We start from the raw sequence: 8,347 nt of genomic DNA, 5'->3' as shown, positions 1-8,347 counted from the left end.
AGACAAGAATTGAATTGTAAGTATGAATATTGATTTATTATTAGTAGTAGTAGTAGTAGTAGTATTAATTATGGTGGTAGTAGGATTAGTACAAATTATGAATAGAGATAAATCGGATCATCTGGGCTTAGTAGTAGTAGTAGTCGTATCAGTAGTAGCAGTGGTAGTAGTAGTAGTTTTAGTAGTAGTAGTAGTAGTAGTAGTAGTAGTTGTAGTAGTAGTAGTAGTAGTAGTAGTAGTAGTAGTAGTAGTAGTAGTAGTAGTAGTAGTAGTAGTAGTAGTAGTAGTAGTAGTAGTAGTAGTAGTAGTAGTAGTTGTAGTAGTAGTATTAGTAGTAGTAGTAGTAGTAGTTGTACATGTAGAAGTACTGATATTGGTATCATAATCTGCCATCATGATCTTCATTATCATCATCCTTATTCTCCTTCCCTATTCCTCCTACTCCTCTTTCTCCTCTCTCATCTCCCATCCTCATCCTATTATTAGTGAAGATTTGATAGTGAGTAAAAACATCTTCATTAGATGTGTACTTACTACAGAGATTTTATGTGGTCTCCATGACATTCTAGAATACTGCCCTCTTTTGTCATAATCTTGGCATGATTGACTCTCAGTCCTCAGTGTATAAGAATAGTCCTTAAAATCATCATCATCACTGTCATCATCACTGTCATCATCACTATCATCATCATCGTCATCATTGCAATCATCACCATCATGATCGCCATCACTATCATCATTGCAATCAATATCATCACACTCACCATTCTCAGTTTTCTCACCATCATCATCGTCGTCATCATCATCACCATCATTGCAATCATCACCATCATGATTGCAATCATCATTATCAAAATCATCACTATCATCATCATCATCATGACCATCACCACCACTGGACCTCTAGGAAGTACAAAGCCATTATATCAATGGCTCTGAATAGAGTGATCCATCCGTATATTTTTTATGTGTATGTTTATATATTTATATTTAATCTCATATCTTGTGCAATGTATTTTATTGTGATTTTTATACGGTAAATAAAACCAAACCAAACCAAAAATCATCTTTTATAGTAAAGGTTTAGCAGTGAGTGATCTTCCATATATATATATATGAACTCATCACATTAGAGATTTTATATGGTCTCCGTGACATTCCAGTATACTGCCCTCTTTTGTCATAATCTTGACATGATTGACTCAGTGTATTAAGTTATAGTCCTTAAAATCATTGTCATCACCTGTCATCATCAACATCATCGTTGTCATCATTGCAATCATCACCATCATGATCGCCATCATCATCATTGCAATCTTCATCAACAAACATCACACTCACCATCATCATCATCATCGTCATCATCACCTTCATTGCAGTCATCATGATCGCAATCATCATTATCACAATCATCACTATCATCATCATGACCATCACCACCACCATCATCTTTCAGAGTAAAGGTTGAGCAGTGAGTGATCTTCCATATATATGAACTCATCTTCCATATATACATGTATGAACTCATCACATTAGAGATTTTATATGGTCTCCATGACATACCAGAATACTGCCCTCTTTTGTCATAATCTTGACATTTTGACAGCCTCCTCGGTGTATAATCCATAGAGATAATTAGTATACATCTCTATGGTATAATCACAGTTTTTAAAATCATCATCATCATCATTACCACCATCATTATCATCATCAACAAAAACATCATCATCACACCATCATCATCACCGTCATTATTAGTAAAGCTTCAGTTGTATAAATATCTTCCATAGATGTGAAGTTATCACATAGGGATTATGTCTCCATGATTGTAGTAGATGATCTCCATGACATACCAGAATACTGCCCTCTTTTGTTATAATCTTGACATTATGACTGACTCCTCAGTTCACAGACATTATAGTGTTTCCTCTTCATTGCATGTTGACTAGATTACTCTACTCCAGTCTGAGAATGTGGTGATTATAATCAGGGGTAGTAACATCACAGGATGGGGGGTGGGGGCAGCAACCCCTATGAATTTTCAAGTTGTGAAAAAAGGGAGAACAAGAAAGCAGAGTATGTAGAAAAGAAGACACAGGCCTATGCCTTTAATGTAAGCTTGAATGATAATGATAAAACCCCTTCTCTATTTTTAAAACTTGCAATTTGTCTAATTGAAGTTTTTCCCCAGACCTTTTATTCCACGGCTCGCTTCATTTGTATAATGGCATTGTGAAATCCACTCAATAGCCATTGTAATCTTCTGAGAGGATGGAAGAGATCTCTTTGTTTTTATTTAGAGCTTTTTTGCAATGTCAGTTCATCTCAGTGATGTGGTTGCAGTTGATGAAGATGAGTGCCAAAAGGAAACTAACCCCCTTCTTCCCTGGAAGAAAATATCAATGGGTAGATCCTATGAGAGATTGTCTTTCCCATTCCATCTCTGTCTAGATATTGATGTATTGGCTTTCGATAATTAGGAGTGACAAAATTACACCCCTCTTTAAAGAAAAAGGGGGGTAATCTTCTAAAAGGATAGGGTTTATTCTCACTTGCGATAGATAGTGGTTGTGGGAGAAAGACTTGAGGCACAAAACTTGCTGATATATTTAATAACAATATTAGTTAATAATGTTTTAGATATACAGCGTGTCCCCCATTATGGTCTGATATATGTAGTTGCTTCCAAAAATAGAACCCATGTTAGGATTCTTGTTTTCTGATAACCTTGTTTCCAGTAATGAAGTGTGATTTTTTTTTCTCAATAATTGATTGCTTAATCCCGGAGCAAAATCCCCAATGAATAAAAAATAAAAATAAAAACTTGAAGTGATCTAGATCTAGGGCATACGATTCATATATATATTAAATAGGAAAATGCTTAAAACCACAGCCAATATCAATCACGATATGTTTTGCACTTTTCCACTAATCATTACAGTGAATGTTAATTTAGCTGTGGCGGACTTACATTTACGTCATTTTTAATTAAATGCATGCCAGAGAAGGACGTCACTTTTTTCTCTCCATATTGACATAGTTGCATCATGTTTATATGACTTCCTTGAGAACTGCTTTCTTTGACTCAGATATTTTATTCCTTTCTTTATCTCTCCCTCTCTCTCCTGTCTGTCTTCTCTTCTTTTGTAATCTTATATCTCTCTCATGTTTTTGGATACTGTCTCTCTCCCTCTCTCTCTTCTCCCTTTCCTTCTCGTCTTTCTCTTTTATCTTGTGTTATCTCCTCCTCCTCCCCACCACTCCCCTATTTCACTTACTTTTCTTCAACATTACATTAATATTTGATATTGTCTCTTGATCTGGTTAACTTAATTTCATCTGAATGATAATTAAGTTTGTTTATTTTCATTAGTAACCTTATAAAAATCTTTCCTTTTTTTCATGTGATGTGGTGGTCCATGCCTACAATGCCAATCCTTTCTCACTGCCCATGTCAAAACTTTTCCCTATACCACCCCTTTTCTCACTTCTCCCGCCCCCTTCCCTCCTTTCTCCCGCCCCCCATCTCTCTCTCTCTCTCTCTCTCATTTTTCTTATCCCCTCTCATCTTAGCCCCCCTTCTCTCCCCCTCTCTTTCTCTCTCTCATTTTTCTTATCCCCTCTCATCTTAGCCCCCCCTTCTCTCCCCCTCTCTCTCTCTCATTTTTCTTATCCCCCTCTCATCTTAGCCCCCCCCCCCTTCTCTCCCCCTCTCTCCCCTCTGAGCTCCCTCTCCCTCTTCCCCCTCTATCTCCCCCCCCCTCTGTCCCTCTTCCCTCCATTATCTCTCCCCTCTCTCTCTCTTTCTCTTTTCTCCCATTCATATATCCCTTTCTTCCTTCCCCTTGCTCAGTATCTTTCCAATTCTCCTCCACACTTCGAACTATTATTTGTACTCAAATTTAATAAAATACGAGAGTCTGTACTCTGTAGTTGAGTGGGTTGAATTAAATTACAAGGCATTCCTAATTAGTTACATCTCCCTAAGTAAACGCACACTGAGACTGTTTGCATGAATCCACTTGTTGTCAATGGCATCATCACTTAACCATGGGGAAATCACAAAATTACATCAATCCGTAATGCTTCTTTGATATCACTCCGTGAGCGTGACCTTTCCTTGGTAGAGCCATGATGTTGTTTGATAAATATTTCATCAATATAGTACACATTGTCACTACACTTTTCTGAAGAAAAGAATACTTAATATTATCCCTGCACTAAACTAAATTAATATTGGTAAGGGTTGTGGGGTGGGTAAATGTTACTTTTTTCCATGCTGAAGCAATAGAAAATACTAAATCTGGTTGGCCTTGCTCAAGTTTTTAAAATGAAAAAAACAAAACAAATTAATTGGACACTGGTTCTCATACATTTATGAATGATTTTTTTTTTAAAGGGGGGAGGGGGGGTATGTTTGTGATTTTTTTTGTAAAATTTTATTTAACAAAATATATGTATGTTGTGAGGGGAATGGGAGTGACTTTTCTTTCCATACTGAAAACAAGAAATAATTACTCAAACTTTGCAATTAAAAAAAATATGATGTGAAAAAAATGCTGAAAATCCATAATTTATTGTTTGAAATAGACATGAAAGGAAATGCTCCAAAAATTTGCTTTGCCCAATTGATTGTGGGCCTGGCGCCGCTATGCAGCGCCAGATCGACGAGGCTCTATCCCTTTCATCGTTGAACGTCAAACAGGGTAGGAGCAACTCATATCTTTTAACGTCGTTTGGTCTGACGTGGTCGGGGTTTGAACCCCTGACCTCCCGGTTCTGAGACGGACGCTCTACCAACTGAGCCAACACCCTGGTATATGAATTAGACACTGTTTCTCAGAGAATGTTAATGATCTTTTTTTCTCATTCTTCATGTTTTACGAAATTGGATTAAAAAAACATGTATGTCTAGTCTCATATCATGCATGTATATGTATATGAAGGGTTTTTTTTTATGGTGAAAAATTGCGTCAATTACACTTTCACAGGTTTATTTTTTTACGATAAATCAACTTTGGTTGTAGTAATGGTTAGTGGAAGATGAATTTTGTCAGATATCATGTTTGCATGTATATGTACATGTAGGTAACACTGGCTTCTAGGATTGAAGAACTTATTATTCTATTCTATGTGAAATGAGTTTATTTGTAAAATGTGAAATGGGCAATGCCTGTGTTACGTCCAATTTGTGTCTGTGACAGTGCATATTTTGTCTCAATCAGAAGCAACACCACATAAGATGAATTGAATGTGTCCGGAAATTCAAACTCACATTTTTGGGTGCCAAAGCACTCCTACTTTTGGCCACAAAACATGAACGGAATATAAAATGGTGTTTATTTTCCTGATTTTCAAGTATCTTTGATGATCATCCCATCATGTTTCGTATTGAGTGCTTGGTTTGAACTGTCCTCACTTGTTCCCCCTCATTAGTTGAAGCATGAGTTTCAAAGTTTTTTTTTAGCCATGAGCTGTCAATTTTTTTCAGCTTAATTTGAAAAGAAAAAATATAAACCTAGTTTGAAACATTTTTTGATTGATCATATCTTCTAGTATCTGTTTTCTATTTTCTTACTGAGTTTGCCTAACTCATTTTCTCTCTCCCCTTTTTTTGTAAGAAATAAACCCAGCAAAATTTACTGTTACAATCCCTTTATCTCTTTTTCTCTCCACCCTCAATCTGACCCTGCACTAACCTTTTTTTGGTAACACGGTCTGTCTGTCCTTCTAATTCTGTTGGCATATTTTCAAATGCATTATTTCAGTTCCTCATTCAAATTATACCTTCCATCAAACTTGCCCTGATTCAATTTCTCGGTGTAAGAATCATTTTCCCCGATATGATCTGTCTTTTGTAAAATTTGATAAAGGCCCCATGCAGGTGTGCATTACCACAGCTCTCCTTTGTGTAATTTCTGTCTCTCTCACCCTTTCTCTTTTTCACACTCGTCCCCTGTAGTTCTTCTTATAATCCCTTTTCTCTTTCTTGCATTATCATCTTCAAATCAAGTTGAGATAAGCTTGAAGCTACCTTGGTTGATCATAGCACAAAACTGAAATATCATGACGATTCATAATTTCTTGTATTTGTATGCTCGATGCTTCCTTTCTGTGGCTTTCCCTTCCATTCAGCTTTTAAACATTCACACTTCTATCTATCTATCTGTCTGTCTGTCTGTCTGTCTGTCTATCTATTTATTTCTGTCTCTGTCAGGCTCACACTTCCCTCTCTTTCACACTCTCATTATCTCTCACCCCTCTCCCTCTCTTTCTCTCCATCTCTCTTCTACCCTCCCTTTATCACATTCTCTTTTAACCCTCTAATATTTATTGTCTTCCCAGTTGGTCTTTCTCTCCCAAAATCTCTCTCTTTTTCCTTCCAATCCCCTCTCTGTTTCCATCTTTATTTGCTCTTCCTATAGTTCTCCCTGCCACTCTCCCTCCCTCCTTTTCTCTCTCACTCACACACACCCACCACTCTTTTAACATAGTAGGTCCATGCTTTGAGTACCCTCTCATCATCTCTCATGCACTCACCCTCTTTTTCCCTCTCTCCCCATCTCGCCAGCTCCATCCGCCAAGCCCCCAACCACCACTGTATGAATTCCTCCCTCCCTCCGTCGTCGTATCATTATACAGAATTAACAGGTCGGAGCTCGTATCACGGCAACGGCGTGCCGTGTTGATTGCTCTGGGGATCTCTATCCCATTAAAAATTGCCCCGTCCATTGGTGTGCAGGGCTTCTCTCTCAGTTCAATTCTCTTTTCCCGTCTTCTATCCGCCGGTCATCGTGACGTGCGCGCAGGCATGGATGGATAGCCAGCCAGTTCACTCTGCGTGTGATCTTGCCACGGATAGCTCATAACCATCTCATAATATCTCTCTTAATCAGACTTACCATTTAACGACGATCTCCGTGTGCATCCACGAATGTCTCTCGAAGACTTGGGTCTTTGATCATCGTTTATTATTATCTCTCTGCATTGTTTACTGTTACTGCGTATGGTTCAGTGATACACTAGGATATTTGTTTTGAGTAAGACTCCTCCAACAGGTAAGTGCAGTTAATGGACACCTTTATGACTTACTTGAAATGATGGAGGGCTATTTAAATAACCCTTGTAATGGTCGCACACTAATGGGTATGTGCTGTTATCAGTGATAAAATGTTATTGTGTGTATATGATTGAGAGCACCATTGGGTATAATACAAAGGAATAGGATGGATATATATGCCAGAGGAGATAGCAACTGTTTAACCATGAATTCTCTTCAATGAATGAACTTTGAATATGTACATGTTGAACATCAGTGGGAACCGTATGATGTAGGCCTACATATATTCCTATCAAAATACAAAGCAATTTAGAGTAGATCTACGAATTTCAATGATATATCTAGGTCTACATACTTCATTCAATTCATCCATTAATTGTATACAATGCAAAGCGATTTACAGTCATATGTGACTTGAGAATAACAATAATATATTTAGGTCTACATATTTCATTCAATTTATTTCATAAAATACATAGCGATTTACAGTACAATAAAATGTGGCTTGGGAATTTAAATAAAAGCTTTTGGCTTCCAAAACACTAATTCTCCTCAACAAGACATACTGAGTATACAACAAAGTGAAAGAAGGAAAGAAAGTAACAGTCAAATATACTCTTGTAAGTCAATTACATTGCAAAAACTCCACACTAGAGAAGTATTGAAACAACACCAGTTTGGAATCAAACCAATGCTGTTTTAATACTAATCGGTGTTGTATAAACACTTCTCTGGTGTGGATATACATAGATTCCGAGCTAGTGTTAAAATCAACACTGTAGTTTTTGCAGTGTACATACAAACAAACAACAACAGACTGAGACAGGGAAAAATGAAAAAAAAGCTGGTAAATCATATGCAAGTAAATGATTTTTAAATATTTATATTAAAGGCATATTTTTAATATGTTTTCATTTTATGTGGAAGACCCTTCTGTAACTGTATTCAAAGATTATGGCCCATATTCTAACGTCAAGTTTGACTTAGGCCATGGTCTAACTCTTTGCTAAATTTATGGGAGCCAAACATCAAAAAATGTTGTTTATATTTTAAATTTCTTCTGTTTACTATTTTGTTTCCTTTTGCGTTCATAATGATGAACAGTGCTTCAAATACTTTAAGTTATCATTCCCAGACAATTTTTGACAATTTGGGTGTCATATGAGTTAATGATAAATTGAATGCGTGCTGTTATGGATTTTAAACCAGGATTTAATCAAAATCCGAGTTACGAATATGGGCCTATGTATCAAATTGAGACAACAGTCACAATCCTTCTTTTACAGC

The 8,347-nt window shown here is 36.8% G+C and overlaps 1 protein-coding gene across 6 annotated transcripts in view; it reads left to right on the top strand.

Moving 5' to 3' along the window:
* Nucleotides 1-6,486: 6,486 nt before the first annotated feature.
* The window catches only part of LOC121430781 (probable 3',5'-cyclic phosphodiesterase pde-5), a 112,668-nt gene continuing 110,807 nt past the window's right edge, over nucleotides 6,487-8,347 (top strand). For all 6 annotated transcript variants that reach the window (XR_005972066.1, XM_041628179.1, XM_041628177.1 and 3 more), the window contains exon 1: nucleotides 6,487-7,058. The gene's annotated coding sequence lies outside the window, so the exon portion shown is untranslated. The remainder of the gene's footprint in view (nucleotides 7,059-8,347) is intronic.

Source organism: Lytechinus variegatus, chromosome 17 (assembly GCF_018143015.1).
Source record: "Lytechinus variegatus isolate NC3 chromosome 17, Lvar_3.0, whole genome shotgun sequence".
NCBI lineage: Eukaryota > Metazoa > Echinodermata > Echinoidea > Temnopleuroida > Toxopneustidae > Lytechinus > Lytechinus variegatus.
The sequence above is the reverse complement of the archived record's forward strand: the minus strand, read 5'-3'. Positions and strand labels throughout refer to the sequence as shown.